Raw genomic sequence first — 16,774 nt, forward strand, 5'->3', positions numbered from 1 at the left:
TTAATATGTTATCCCTCTTACTATTTTTTTGGTTTGTTCTACTTAATACTTTTGGTTGAATACTGTAATCAATACACAATTCTTCTTAAGTGCTGAAACAACTGAAAAGTGATTCCTGTTAAATATAAGAGTGGTAATAAGAGAGGGAAGAGATGTGCAATTCGGGATATGCTCAAGCTGACTTACCTCAAACAGTAGAGTTAGAAACATGCCAGGGGATTCCAATTGAATCCCATCAAGGTAGCATGTACCAATGCCATCTCACTAGTCCCAGTGATCAATTTCTGTTCACAATTGATCATAATGATAGGACTAAGAACCAAAGGGATCACAGAAACAAGAATAGTGTCTCCAAATTCTAGCTGATAGAATAAAAAAGGGAGAGAACGATCCAACATGGGAAGTGAGATACACAGCAGACCCATAGAATGGCAGATGCCCTAAACAGCACTCTGGCCTCAGAATCACCCTTAAGGCATGCGGATCCGGCTGAAATGCCCATGAGAGTATTTCAGGCATGGAAAGCCAAGGCACTCTGGGAAAAAAAAAAAAAAAAAACCTAAATGAAAGATCTCCACAAGTGAGATCCCAGTGGAAAGAACGGGTCATCAAAGAAGGAGGTACCTTTCTCTGAAGGGAGGAGAGAACTTCCACTTTGACCATGGCCTTGTCTAAATATGATCAGAGTTGGTGAACTCAGGGGGCTTCCATAGCCTTGGCAGCTCATGACAAGAGCCTAGGGTGATTACTGATGCCATAAACAAGAGTGTCAATTTGTTAAGTCAACAACAGGAGTCACTGTGCACTTACTCCTCATGTAGGATCTTTGTCCTTAGTGTGCTGTACATTGAGATTTAATGCTATAACTAGTACTCAAACAGTATTTTTCACTTTATGTTTCTGTGTGGGAGCAAACTATTGAAATCTTTACTTAATTTATGCTAAACTGATCTTCTGTATATAAAGAGAATCGAAAATGAATCTTGATGTGAATGGAAGGGGAGAGGGAGTGGGAAAGGGGATGGTTGCGGGTGGGAGGGACGTTATGGGGGGAAGCCATTGTAATCCATAAGATGTACTTAGGAAGTTTATATTCATTAAATAAAAGTTAAAAATAAAAAATAAAAAAGCCAATGTAATCCATAAACTGTACTTTGGAAATTTATATTTACTAAATAAAAAAATAAAGTCTATAATAAAAAATAGCAAAAAAAAAAAAGAACACATATGAATTGACCTAGAAGATAGTAATTCAAAAATGAACCCCAAAATCAAGTACATAAATCAAATAAAGATTAAACCAGACTGACAAGTTTATGAACATTTTTCTGACATAGCAGACTATGACCTATTAGATCCATCCATTACTCAAGAGAAATATATCATCATGTTAACTCATTCAAATTAATGGAGAACACGACCATTTCAACCCAGGTAATGGTTGACCTTTTTGGCAGGTTTATCCCACAATTTAAGTTGCTGGTTAAGATCAGTATTAAAATGTAACCTTTCTTATCCACAATTAAAATTAAACTATAACACTTAAATATGGTGGCACAGCTAATTTTACTTTTGGAAATGTATTGCAACATTTTACTAGGAAATTCATGGCAATAAATTGTCTGAAGTACACAGGAGTAGTAACTTCTTTTAAGATTTTACATAGACTTTCCCTTCTTTATCCAAATATTTAAGTTACATTATAAGTACAAAACATGAAATAACCTTACTAGATGACATAGTTATGTGCAGAAGCCATATAAAATGAGAACCAGAGCAATCTTTTATGAATGAATGGGAACAAATCTAATGAGAGATGATACATTAATTGTGGCACAGAAGACAAGTTCAAGAAAATAAGAAGAGTTAAATATCTTTATTAGATAATCAAAGAAAAATTCAAATTTACCAGAAGGAAGCAATCAGCACCTGAGAAAAATATAAACTTCCTAAGTTGTCCAGATTGTGTTCTTTCCAACAATGTCCTCCAAACTGACTAATTTTATAATCTAACCCCTTAATTTAACTAGTAATCCGGCCTGCTCTTTATCAAGCTGTACATTTTGACTGTGCTATGTCAGTCTGGAGAAAGGGCTACCTCTCCAAACTGATTTGGTCACAGTCATTGGATTTTTGTAATCAGAATTGGGAGAAATTTTCTGGTCATAGAAAACCCTTTTATGAATTTTCTGAAAGGTATCTATGTAGCTAAAAGCTAGTTTTAGCCTTCCAATAAATCTCCCTTCACATGTTTATTGTATTAATAGCCTTAATGATGCCAAGTACCACTCCTTTGTAATTTATTTTCCATATATCCAGTTTCGTGTAGTACAAAGAATATGAGAATGGCTAGGTTCATTACCTAACTATGCCATTTCAAAGCAAGATGCACCTATATTAAACCTAAGATAGGCATGTTCTACTCAAATATGTGAGCCAGAGAGCTGATGTAATTATGGACTTCAGCCAGAAGCTGGCAAATCCTATGGGGAAGGAAACTTGTTTAAACATTTACAAATTGGATTTTCCATACAGAGTGAGAAATTACAGTGTAAAAGCCCATTATCTGGGTCGTTTCCATATAATTTTCCTATTTTACACAGCCTAATTTCTGAACGAAGTTTAAAGTATATTATTTTTATATATGTTCAGAGAAGTTTAAAGACTAAGAGCTGTTGAGCTGAAATGTAAAACTGAAGGAAATGTTTTTATAGTATTTAAGTACATACAAGGAAGCTATGGATTCATTTTTAGGGTATGAGATGTCATTTAAAAATTAAAATGTATGCCTATGAGAAATAGCATTCTTCACAAAATTTGGATTCTAGACATTTGATACACTTAGCACTTGGCTGGAAATGAAGCACTAGCATTAGGCTATCCCTTAGGAAGGGGCATGGCAGCTACAAAAGGAAGCTGATGATAGCACAGTACATTCCAGCTTAGGAAGCACTCAGGAATCCCTCAGACAGGGCTAGAGGCCACTCCAAGAGAGCAATTAATGGATAACAGGATGTAGTTACCAAAGTGAACACAGAGATTTTTCATTACACATAAATACATAAATCCAAGTTGCACAGTAAGAACTTCAAGGAACCTAGTGTTGTCCTCTTTCTCCCAGTGATCAACTTCCCTCCAAAGTAAATAAATCAGTGTGTGATTCCAGTGACAGTTGCATTGCTTCCTTTACTCATTAATACCATTAAAAGAGTGGTTCGAAAGCTGCAGATGAGGGAATTCACACCCTTGAAATTCTTAAGAGTTAAATTGAGGTCTGGGCCAGCGTTGTGGCACAGCAGGTTAAGCAGCCATCCGCAGCACCTGACATCACATACGGGCACTGGTTCAAGTCCTAGCTGCTCAACTTCCAATCCAGCTCTCTGCTAACGTGCCTGGGAAAGCAGTGCAGGATGACCCACATGCTTGGGCCCCTTCACCCCTGTGTGAGACCTGATTGAAACTCCTGGCTCCCAGCTTCATCCTGGCCTAGCCCTAGTCACTGTGGCCATCAGAGGGTGAACCAGCAGATGGAAGATCTCTTCCTCTCTCCCTGTCTTTCTCTCTGTGTTTAATTCTTTCAAATAAATAAATAAATCTTTAAAAACAGAGTTAAATTGAGCTAGTTCTATCAGTGGCAGCCTCTCTGTGTTATAGCCACTGAGGGGTAACAATGCTGCTCTTGGTAATCAGAGGTAGAGATGGTGTATCAATATACAGCTGAACTTAGATATTAAAGTGTAGATACTAATTAGTGTGATGCTGATTTTAAAAGAATTAAAATGAAATAGGTCAACATGATAAGTTATAAATAAGTCAAACATTAAAGAATGAATGCCAAAATGTTGGGTACTAATATTTGCTTTGGCAGATTATGATTATACAGGTATTGTACTTGTTGATATACTTAAAACATTTATTTTCCTTTTATCTGAATGGTAGAAAGAGGGGACAAAGAAAGATTTACAGAGAGAGATCTTCCACCCCTTTCACCCACTATTTCACTCCTCAAATACCTGCTACGGATGGGTTAGGCCAGGGCATAGCCAGGAGCCAGGAACTCAGTCTGGATCTCCCACATAAAAGGCAAGGATGCATAGACTTGAGTCATCACCCACCGCCCTCAAGGGTGTACATGAGGAGGAAGCTGGATCCAGATACAAAGCTGGGACTCAAATTCAGGCACTTTGAGATAGGATAGACGTGTCGAGGGAATGAGGACTGGGATGACTGACATTAAAGAAACACTGAAGTGAATTCTTGTAAATCATACTAAGTGTGGTCACTTTTTGGCTCTAAGCTTCTGTAAATCAAAAACTGTAATCATCAATGATATATGTTTAATAATAAAAATTACCATTGGTCAGCAAATAAAGTCTACTTTAGTTCTCATTTGCAACCAAAAAAAAAAAAAAAACCTTCTCAGTGAGGTCTTCAAAGGCTGTGCTGTAATAAACATTTTTTAAAGATTTATTTATTTATTGGAAACAGTTTCAGGGAGAGAGGGAGAGAAGAAGAAAGAGAGAGAGGGAAATCTTCCATCTGCTGGTCCACTCTCCAAATGGCTGCAATGGCCTGGGCTGCTCCGGGAGCTTTATTTGAGTCTCTTACTGGGGTGGCAGGGTCCTATTCATGTGGATGATCTCCTGCTGCTTTCCTAGGCCATTAGGAAGCAGCTGGATCAGAGGTAGAACAACCCGAGGGACATGAACCAGCACCCATGTGGGATGCTGGCATTGCAGGTGGTGGCTTAACCTGCTGCCACAAATCTGGCCCTTGTAATAAACATTTTTAACAACCCCCCTTTCATGACACTGCGACATGGTTATTGAAGCTTTTTCCTTCAAGGGTTTCACCACATAAAACTCCCCCAGAACACCAGTAAATCACCACAATCCCAAGGCGTGGGCTGCCACACTACTCTTAGCACAGCTGTAGAAGTGAAGATTCAACGGTCTTTACAAATAGTTTGTAAAACCACGTTTTAATATGTCTTTTGTTATAAAAATCAGGGTTACTAATTTATGCCAAGGGTCTAGGACACAGGAATTTTTCAGTAAAGCCATATTCATGTGATTCAGCAGTTGACAAAGCCAGGACTCTGGCTGAATCGCCTGGAGGAGTCAATAAACGACCTATGCTGGAATAGCAAGAGCAAATGAACCCAAGATAGCCACAAACAGAGCAAATATAATAATGCTTCATCAAGGATTCATAATGCAGTCCACGAGCACAGTCACATAACTTACATCTGGGAAATATGTTTAAGGATAATCATATTTCAGGTATATCTTGAAAACTAAAATATTCCAATGAACCATTCAAAGAATATTTAGCTTTAAGACGATTCATTACCGTAGGGACTCTTCCTATGAAGAAAATGCACACCTCTAGGAAAATGGATCATTTGTGTTGCTGTACAGATGTTTATTTAAATAAACATACAGATTATTTAAATAAACTAAACACTGGAGGGTATTACATTGATGATTATCATTTTGGGAATAGTTTAAGCAATCATGACCAATTTTCCCTTAAGGGTGCTTTCTTTAGGTTGAACCCTAAGAAGTTGCTAATATTTTTACCATTTTTACACTGCAAGGAGCAAATTTATGTAGATTAATCTAATAGGTAATGACAAAAACACCATTTCATAGCGTTCATGGGAGACTATCTGTCTCCATTCTTTGGATCAACAGTTAGAATCCAGGCATTAAACATATCTACATGCAGACATAAAATCAATGATCTTATTACGGAACTACACTAGACTGATTTATTGGTACTTCAGTATCCTTTCCTCTGTTTTCAGGAGTTACAATCTCTGTTGGGGATCACCGTTATTTTTGCTATACTGTCAGTGACCTTATTCCAGAGCAGAGTTTGTAATCCAAGTTGATAAACACTGGTTGCAGTGATTGGTTGATTCAAGGATGGTCATGAGATAAAGGTGGGCTAAAAAGAGGAGAATTGGGGACTTTATTGGGGATTCTATTCATATGAATTTGTAAATATCTGTAACATTGAGAGTGGGTAACTTGTACAGACCTCATGAGGGAAAACTGGTCTTACAAGTAAACCACAACAAAGTCAAAGCTGTTAAGTGGTAATATCAAGTCCTTGAGTCAACCCTTGACTGGAGCTGAAAAGGAATTCTAGACATTCAGGTTCATGAGTTAATGTGATGCTACTTCTTACACAATTTGAGTTATGTTTTTCTAATTATTTTCTCTATGAAGCATTATAATACATATGTGAAAGTAACAAATATAGATGAGATGCGCATATAAAATCATTTAAATATATTACATATAAATATACAAATTGCTGGTAAATTTACTATTTTAGTTTGAAAGTAGTTCATGTTTAAAACTATAAATAATATATATATATATAATTTTTCTTCTAGATTTCAAATTCAACAGTCTTAGGAATGAAATATATGAGTATGGATGAGTGCTAGGTTTCTATGTTTTATCTAAAATTATAGACATTAATATTGGGGGATTATACCGATATAACAGATGCAAACAGATGTGAAACAGAAGTAAAGCGGTTTTCAGTGGGGCATGTGGACGAACACTGTTGACACCATGCATTCCATATTTACTTCATCTCAGAATGCTTTTCATTCCTAATGACCCAAGAGTCGGTATATCATTTGCTAATATTCCAAGACAGAAGTGTCTTTATTACCAATTTCCCTAATTTTGATAGATGAAACTCTAGGTTGAGCTGATTCTATCTGACAAACTTTCAGAGTCTGGGGTCAGAGATAGCAGCTTGTGAAGTGAGAAATAGATGTAACCATTATAGAAGCAGCACCTAACAGCAGGATGCAATTTGGTGGAAGTAAAAAACAAACTGTGTGACACAAGCTGCCAGAGGCACTGTGTATATCTGTAGGGTAACATAATATCCAACGTGGGAATGGGCAGCTTTTTATATGGATATACACAAAACAGGATGGAGGGGAAAATGAGAGAGAGAGAGAGATTAAGGACAGAAGCCTTCGAGTGTTCACTGATGATGAAGCAATTATAAAAAATACCACCTCGTTTGGGCCATACAACAGACCTACACAGTGTGAAGGCCAATTATTATTATCCTCATTTTAGAAATGATGAAAGGGAGGCTGATGTCCTGGGTGGCTAAGTGACTTCAAGACAGCCAAAAAGCTAGCAAATGCTGGGTTTGGGATTATATTTCAGATCTTCTAACAGCAAGGTCCTCAAAAGTTTTATGCCACTTCAGAATTAAAATTCATGGCTGGTAAATAAGTATGAAATCTAAAAAGGTACTAATGAGGTTTCAGATGGGAAATATGTTAAAATTTTTATTCTCATCATAGTCTAATGGGTCCCATTTGCAACATACAGATGTGATGAAATACTTTATTTAGCTGTTTCCAAAATACAGTTAACTTTTCATTTCTCTCTGAATAAATTTCCCAAATTACATTTATTAATCTATGACTTAAATATATACTCTAAGATCGTCTTCTGTACTTCTGAAATTTCTCTTGTAATACCTACAAATTTAAATATGGATGTGTGTGGGCATCTTTAAAGCTACTCTGAATCCTCTTCTACATGTTCACCTGCCCCATTACTAGAACGAAAAGAGTGAAATTAAAATAATGAAACCAAATCGCTGTTTTCCCTGTTTGTCCTGCAGCAAGGACTGGCCATGTGATCCATTCTGGGTTGCTTAGCTCTCCCCAAGTGAAGGTTTGCATCGTGGGTGTGGCTTTTCCCTTTTTCTTTCCTAAGTTTAGGCACATTGACTGAAGAGGCAGCAGCAATCCAGCCACCTAAAAGAAAGGTGATGGCATTGTGAGGTGGTAGCCCTGATACACAGGCACTGAAAATACCTAGCAATTGCCACATGGATTTGTGAGGTCCAGGAGTAGACAGTGATACAAGTTTTGCTGTTACTCATGTGCATTCAATGTAGAAATACCCAGATAAAGCCTTTTTGGCTTCTAACTCTCCAAACTGTGTGAAACAGAATAGACAAGATAAGTAGCAACCCCAGGCAAAACCATTCTCACCTGAGTGCAAATGAGTGCTCTTTAATCCAAGAAAAATGGTGTCACTACCATGCGCACATCCTTCAGGCTTTGGAATTGCCATTAACCCCCTGGTGCTTTTTCAAGTCCTGTTGATACAGACTTACTTTTCAGACTAACACTGCAATCTCCTTCCAAGAGCCTATTTCCTGCCTAGGAAACTTGCTTTCCCTCTCCCTGCCTCCTTTCACAGGTTTATGCTCTCGAGTGTAACAGCATCACTTTCTCATCGCCCTCTCTTCTGTAGCACTGCACACTGCAGTCTAGAGATTTTTTTCAAGATATCTACAACAATATGTTTTATGTCAAGTCTTACCGAATACCTGTAACAAAAATAATTCCTCTATGTAATATCTTTGGAAAAACTGTTAACTCCTCAACGGGCATTACCATCACATCATTGGTCATATTCTCATATGTATTCCCTAAACTCTGGAAAACTATCATCATCACTCCAAGGGGCCGTTGAGCTCATTGAAGGCTGGAAGAGTACATGACTCATTTTGTTTAGTCATGCAGTACCTAGCACAATACGGTAATGGTAAAACAGCTACAGTACCAGGGATGATAGAGTTGAATTCTCTATAGAAAGAGATATCATTTCTCACACTCTACTCCAACATAATTTCTTCATTTTTTTTGATAGCAGAAAAATATACTGGACTTTCTTCCTTAAGTTTAATTTTTGGTATGTAATCTTAGGAATATATAGAGTTTTTTTTTTTCCCATAACAGTTTTTAAAAGCGACCTTCACATATTATTCACAGGAATAGGTAAACTGCAATACACAGTCCAAATCCAGCCCAATGACTGTTTTGGTAAAATTTTATTAGAACACAAGGGCCAGCGCTGTGGTGTAACAGGTAAAGCCGCTACCTGCAGTGTGGGCATCTCATATGTGTGTTGGATTGAGTCCTGGCTGCTCTGCTTCTGATCCAGCTCTCTGCTATGGCCTGGAAAAGCAGTAGAAGATGCCCCAGGTCCTTGGAACCCTACACCTGCATGGAAGACCCGGAAGAAGATCCTGGCTCTTGGCTTTGGATGGGCACAGCTCCAGCTGTTGTGTCCAATTGGGGAGTGAGCCAGCAGATGGAAGACTTCTCTCTCTGTTTCTCCTGTCTCTGTGTAACTTTATGACTTTCAAATAAATAAATATACTTTAAAAAATTTATTGGAACATAGCAATGTACTTGTGCAATATCTAAGACTGTTCTTGCGCTACAAAAGCAATGTTAAGTAGTTAACACATAAATCAGGGCCTGTATAACCTAAAATACTTATTATTCATTCCTTTATAGAAAAAAGTTTGCAAACTTTTATTCATAGGAGAGTTACATAATTCGGGGAAGGCATTTAGTTTAACAATTAAGATGTTAAAGCAGGAGGCCTGTGTTACACATCAGAGTACTGTTTCATACCTGGCTCCAGCTCCTGACTCCTGTTTCCAGTGTATGCAGACCCTGGGAGGCAATGGTGATGGTTCAAGTAACTGGGCTCTTGCTGCTCATGGGGGAGAACTGGATTCAGTTCTCAGTTCCTGGCTCCTGCCTTCCCAGACACACCCACATCCACTGTAGGCATTTCAGGAGGGAACTAGCAGAAAAGAGTTCTCTCTCCCTGTCTGTCTTCCTGTGCTCTTCTCTCTCTCTCTCAAGAATCAGTTAGTTAAGAAAAATTAGTTTAAAAAAATCAATAACTCCAAAAGTTACAGAAACAGAATTTAGATTTTCTTTGTGGCAGTACTTTGCAGAATTTTGATTTCTATTCTGTATGACAAATTTCTGTGTTTTTCTACCTGAATTTTGAAATTATGTTGAAAATAAAAAATTGTCTTAAATGATTATACCTTTTCAGGCCTAGCCAGTTGGGCAAAAGCTGATTTTTAAGAGGACAAAAAAATTGTTGAAGTAAATTGGTTTCCCTTTCAAATGATTGCCCTTATCTGATAATATTTAACTCTGAGAGTTCACCTATTACTCAAGTCACTTTTCTGTGATACAATTAAAGTACTTAGAACACAGCCCTGACCTATGATTAAAGGACCATTCAAGATCCCTTAAGGTAGAAGTTACTGCATTCCATGCACTATAAACAAGGTAGGTGGTAATTATTTGAGCTATCTGGCTAATTAACATCAAGACTGTAGCAAACGTACTTGAGGGGAGAATCTATAATCTTGGACGTAAATTATTTAGTTTCATTTAAATGGATCCCAGAATACCAGGCTTTAGATATATTAACATGATGGATGACACAATTATAAACACTGTTAAGGGTGGAACAAGCTTTCTATATTTTCTTATTGATATTGAATTACTGTTTCTTCAACACCCTCAGTATATTCCCTTTGGCAACATAGTTAGCCTCAGTTATCCTCCTTATAAAAGAAATATGTGTCTTCAACGTGAATAAGCATACAGATGATTAAGAAGATACCATACCATAGAAAAGTCCTAGAGTTAGGCACACATTTAGTTATTGCATTCATTTGACCTAAGAGTAGATATATAAAAATATTTTGATTTTGTTGTTGCATGCATTACTCTAAAAAGTCTACTAAAGATTATATTGCAAAGTTATATTCAACATGTGAATATCTACACCCTCCGGTTTATAAGTCATGTAACTTATTTACTCTAAACCCAGGCCAGACAGGCAGCATACTATAGTAGAAGATACCACAGCTTTGGAGTCAGGCCCAAGTTTGGATATCAGTACTTCTGATTGGTATTATAGGACTTAAACTTAAATCAGAAAAAAAAATACACAAAAGAAATCCCGAGAACTTCACAAACTCAAGTGAACATTTTATGAAAGTTTGGGAATGGTGTAACTGGGCTATAACAATTCCATGTAGAATTTCTTTATTGATTTAAAAACAATTTTTATTTTATTTACTTGAAGGCAGAGAAACACACATATAGAGAAGAGACTAGATCTCCCATCCTTCAACATTTGATTATCCCCAAATGTCTGCAACAGCTGAGCCTGGGCCAGGCTGAAGCGAGGAGCCTGGAAATTAATAATCATTTACCATGTGGATGGCAGGGACCAACTTTTTGAGCTATACCTGTTTACTCCCAAGATGCACATCAGCAGGAAGCTGGAATTGGGAGTGGAACTAGGAATAGAACTCAGGAACTTTAATATGCAATGTGGGCATCCTAAGTGGCCTTTTTTTTTTTTTTTTAAGATTTATGTATTTACTTGAAAGTTAGAGGTAGAGGCAGAGAAAGAGGTCTTCCATCTGCTGGTTCACTCCCCAGATGGCCACAACAGCCAAAGCTGGGAAGATACAAAGCCAGGGTCTCCCACGTGGGTGCAGGGCCCCAAGGACTTGGGCCATCTTCTACTGTTTCCTCAGGCACATTAGCAGGAAGCTGGATTGGAAGTGGAGCAGCCGGGACTCAAAATAGTGTTCATATGGGATACCGGCACTGCAGGCCGTGGCTTTATCCTCTATACCGCAGCACTGGCTTCTTAACCACCGCATCAATTGCTGTCATTTTTGATAGTTTTTAAAATATTCTCTTTTGCTGATGTTTTGTTTCCGCGAATATTAGTATAATTGAGAATACTACTAATAGTACGTATCTGTGTAAGACTGTCTTTGAAAAAACTTACCTGATATACATATTTATGTAATATAATGTTTGATTACAAAGAGGGTATGGAAACGTTAAGTGAGAATTACAAACCACTTTAAGAAAAAATAATGTGATCTGAATAAAAGGGAAGGTAACATTTTAGAAAGATAATATATATTGAGGATATTTTCACCAAATTACTAAAGTGCTTCATTTGTATTCTTGCACACTCAGCACACAAAAGTACTAATAGCATAGCATTGCTTACAGAAAGAAATAGATTTTCTTTATAATGTTTTCAGGACAAAAAATCTTCAAAAATTTTTAAAAAAGAAACTAAAATATGTCTCATTTCTTTTTTTATGAAAAATTATTCTTAATCTCCAATAAATTAGAGATACAATGGCCTCAAGTTTCCTGGTCAACATTGGATCACATTCCTACCCTGTACATGGAGTGGGACGGTACTCATGAATGACACTCCAAATGGATTTATTAAACTAAAGGGTAGAGAACTAAGAACTACTGCACATGAAAATGTTTGGGCTGGAAATTTTGATACTGGTTTAGGATTATCTAAATATCTGTCTATCCATCCATCCATCAACCAATCCTATATATGCAAATCTGTGTTATTAATTATATTAGATTGTCATTATATTACAAGCTACTAGCACTGTGTTTTATCTGAATAACTTGAAATTAAATTTATCATAAATATTAAAGTAAAAATTATGAGGAATTTTAGGACATGAAATCAGTCTCATTCTTTCCATGCTTTTGCACACTCATCAACAAAATATAATCACAATTTTAAAAAAATTTACAAGATCTTTAGCATGAAAATTTTCTGAAATATAGTTGCATAATAATTCAGGGGGCCAAAGTGTTGGTGCAGTGGACTAAACCTTAGCTTGTGACACCAGCATCCCATAATGGAACACCAATTCGACTCCTAGCTACTCTACTTCCAATCCAGCTCCCTGCTATTGCACCAGGGAAAGCAGCAGAATATGGTCTAAGTACTTGGCCTCTGCACCCATTGGAGAATTCCAAAAGGAGTTTCATGCTCCTGGCTTGGGTCTGGCCCAGTCCAGGCCATGGCAGCATTTGAGAATGAGCCAGCATATGGAAGATATCTCTGTATCTGTATCTCTCTCTCTCTCCCCCTGTCTCTCTCTGTCACTCTGCCTTTCAAATAAATAAATAAATTTAAGAAAAACAAGTCATAAGTGCCCTTATGAGCAATATGAAGCATCATATATATATATGACTACAGTTATGTAGATATCTTTAAATAAAAAAAATTGACCTATAGCACTTTTAAAACTTCAGTAGATTTATATATCTCCCACAGTTTCTGAATTACTGAATTATGGCTTTGTTTGCATTTTTTTTTTTGACAGGCAGAGTGGACAGTGAGAGAGAGAGAGAGAGAGAGAGAGACAGAAAGGTCTTCCTTTTGCCGATGGTTCAGCCTCCAATGGCCGCCGCGGCCGGCACGCTGCGACCGGCGCACCGCGTTGATCCGATGGCAGGAGCCAGGAGCCAGGTGCTTTTCCTGGTCTCCCATGGGGTGCAGGGCTCAAGCACCTGGGCCATCCTCCACTGCACTCCCTGGCCACAGCAGAGAGCTGGCCTGGAAGAGGGGCAACCGGGACAGAATCCGGTGCCCCAACCGGGACTAGAACCCGGTGTGCCGGCGCCGCTAGGCGGAGGATTAGCCTAGTGAGCCGCGGCGCCGGCTTTTTGTTTGCATTATAAAACTATGACATTTTGTTATTTAAACTAATCTTTGTGATTTTGAAATTTTTATTATATATTGATAAATTACAGTAGTATATATTTATGGGATACAAAATGATGCTATAAGTTTTAATACCGTGAGGAATGACTGAAGTTAAGCTAATCAATATGGCCATCATTGCAGATATTTAATATTTTTATGATCAGGATATTTGAAATTCACTCTCAATGATTCTGACATATATAATACTCCATTATTGGTCCCATATCCTGTATTGTTCAATAGATCTTAAAAGAACAAGAACGAACCTATTCTTCCTAAAAGAGCTTATGTACAAAAAAAGAAAACATTTGTCACATTTATAGTTACATTAAAAATATAAAGTCTCAAGGACAGTATAACTATGGAGTGCCAATTTTGCCACAGCACATAACATACAGTTATATATTATAACAACATTGAAGGCAAAAGGACAGTTTCTGTATTTTACTGGAGCCTACGTTCTGCCAGGAGTCAGACACAAGATAAGCAGTCACGTGTATGTGCACACGATATGTATAGATCTCATAATGCTAATTATAACTACATGTTTCCTCTTTAAGAACATTCGATTTTCTAAAATATAATGTTCCAGTGTTGACTGAGCTCTTTAATTATAAATTTCACTCATTCCCACTTTAATTTGGTAGAATTCATCCTATTTCTGTATCAATTTCTGTACGTTTCTATACCTAACTCTATTTCCACAGATTTCAAATATTATTAGGTCACTAAAATACTTTTCCCCTCCTTTTCATTGAAGCAATTGTTAGTCAAATTTTATCTTAATTCCTCTTTTGTTACTCCAAAGTTCTAAAAGCTATTTCTTTTGAAATCAGAGCAGAAGCCTCACTTCAGAAACACATAAAAGAAAATTGATTTTCATGCTGAAAATGTCAAACTTCTCCCTATAATACTCAGCTATGGTTTTCTGCAACAACAAAGTTCAAAAAGAGCCATCGACCTGATGGCTCTTTGACACAAGATGATGGATGCAATGTGTCTACTACTTTACTGCCAGAATGTCCTCCCAGAGAATGAGACAATCAATGAAGAATAATAAATCCAAACTGGGGAGAAGGGTGCTTGTTTTAAATGTATTAAAGGAGAAATCACTTCTCTGGGGATTGCCTGTTATAAACTGTATGATTAACTTTTTCCTCTCTTTCTGGTTCTAATGAATCAGACAGAACACATGAGCATATCTGTTCGGGAAGTGGAGCGATGCCAAGAAATTAAACTGCATAGACAGCATACTTAATGTGAAATATAGATGCAGTGTATTTTTTAAGGGAGAAGGAAAATATAAAGGATACAACTTCAAGCAAAACATAAATATAGCTCACCCTCTGGTGTTGTCCTTCTGTCATCCGCTGGGTCTGAGAACTTCAGTTCTTTCTGGTGAATGATATTTCCATTTTCCTGTAGGATAGAGTTACTGGTTAATACCATATCAGAAACAGTCTTTATTCAAGTGCAAAACAGATGAGTAGCTTCTTTTATAAATTACACTTATGTCTGAGATGAAATCATCATAATTACTGAAAAGCAAATCTTGCAATTTTGAAAGCGCATTTTAGATGTGACATACTAGACTTAAAACTTAACCTACAGAACACATATAGCCATGTGCTCTAGGTTAAATCTTTACTTATGAAATGAAAAATCATCTCCTTCAGCATATTCTTTAGTATGATCAGTGTCTGTTAGTGCAGAAATTTCCTAACAAGAAAGCATGGAAGAAATTCTCTTCAATGACATGATGTCTTTTCATGGTATGGAAAATAGGTTTAAAACAATGAAGAACAGCTACAGATAGATTGAAAGTGACTTTTGAGTCCATTTAATTTTTAGAGCTCATTTTGTTTACACTATACAATTATTAGCTAATATCAAAATTTTTGTATCTACACTTTATCAAAGGAAAAACAATTTCATGATAATGCAACACAAACCTTAAGACATTTTGGGTGTTGCTGCTTTTCCCTACTGGATCAACTTCCTTGAAGTTAAAGAACACCTTTAATTATTGATGTATCTTTTTAAAAAGTTTTAATTATTTAAAAGACAGGGTTATAGGAGAGGATAGAAACAGAGATAAAGTGAGAGAATGCGAGTATCTTTTTTTTTTTTTTTTGACAGGTAGAGTTATAGACACTGAGAGAGAGAGAGACAGAGAGAAAGGTCACTTAGGCCATCCTCCACTGCCTTCCCGGGTCACAGCAGAGAGCTGGACTGGAAGAGGAGCAACAGGGACTAGAACCCAGAGCCCATATGGGATGCCGGTGCCACAGGTGGAGGACCAACCAAGTGAGCCATGGTGCCGGCCCCGGGAGTATCTTTCATCTGCTGGTTCACTCCCCAAATGGGAGCAATGTCCAGAACTGGCTCAGGTCAGCTTCAGGGACCTGAATCTTGATCCAGGTCTCCCACTTGGCACAAATCCAAGTACTGGTGCCATCTTCTGTTGCCTTCCCAGGTGCATTAGCAAGGAGCTGGATCAGAGCAAAATAGCTGGGATTGGAAGCAGTGCACGTATTGAGTGCCAACAATACAGGAAGCAGTTTAACTCACTGTGCCACAACACCAGCCCAAATCTCTCTCTTTTTAATTAAGATTTATTTATTTTATTTGAAGGGTACAACCACAGAGAAAGGGAGAGATAAGAGACAGAGAGATCCTCCATCCGATGGCTCACCCCTCAATTGGCTGTAGCTGTGCCAGACCAAAGCCAGGGTCCAGGACTCTTCTCAAGGTTTCCCAATTGGGTGCAGGGGCCCAAGCACCTGGGTTATTCTCTACTGCCATCCCAGGCACATCAGCAAGGAGCTGGATAGGAAGTGGAGTGGCCAGGATTTGAATGGCTACTCATATGGGATGCCAGCATCACAGGGAGTGGCTTACCCCACTACACCACAGCACCTGATCCCCAAATTTATTTCTTACACCCAAACTGCTGAATACTTGAAAAGTTAAGTAGACAAAGAGTCATGTAAAATTAGTTTTTGCAGCAGGTGTTGTGATGTAGAGGCTTAAGCAGTTACTTGGGAAGCCCACATCTGATGTCAGAGTGCCAGGGAGATTCCAGGCTAATCCACTTCCTATACAGTTTCCTGTTAATGCTCCTGGGAGGAAGCAGGTGATGGCCCACATTCTTGGGTTCCTGCCACACACATGGGAGACTCAGATGGAGTTTCCAGGCTACAGCCTGGCCCAGTCTCTGCTATTCTGGCCACTTGAAAAGTAACCCAACACATGGAAGATTTTTTTTTTTTTCAATCTCTATTACTATACTTTCAAACAAATAAATAAATCATTAAAAACCAAGACCA

The 16,774-nt window shown here is 37.8% G+C and overlaps 1 protein-coding gene across 3 annotated transcripts in view; it reads right to left on the reverse strand.

Annotated features, from left to right (window-relative positions):
* Window positions 1-16,774, reverse strand: part of PCDH15 (protocadherin related 15) — a 1,661,037-nt gene that overhangs the window by 1,209,524 nt on the left and 434,739 nt on the right. For all 3 annotated transcript variants that reach the window (XM_089314076.1, XM_089314072.1, XM_089314075.1), the window contains exon 2: window positions 14,789-14,864. The gene's annotated coding sequence lies outside the window, so the exon portion shown is untranslated. The remainder of the gene's footprint in view (window positions 1-14,788; window positions 14,865-16,774) is intronic.

This window comes from Oryctolagus cuniculus, chromosome 15 (genome assembly GCF_051225735.1).
Source record: "Oryctolagus cuniculus isolate XC-2025 breed Fujian yellow rabbit chromosome 15, ASM5122573v1, whole genome shotgun sequence".
NCBI classification, from domain to species: Eukaryota; Metazoa; Chordata; class Mammalia; order Lagomorpha; family Leporidae; genus Oryctolagus; species Oryctolagus cuniculus.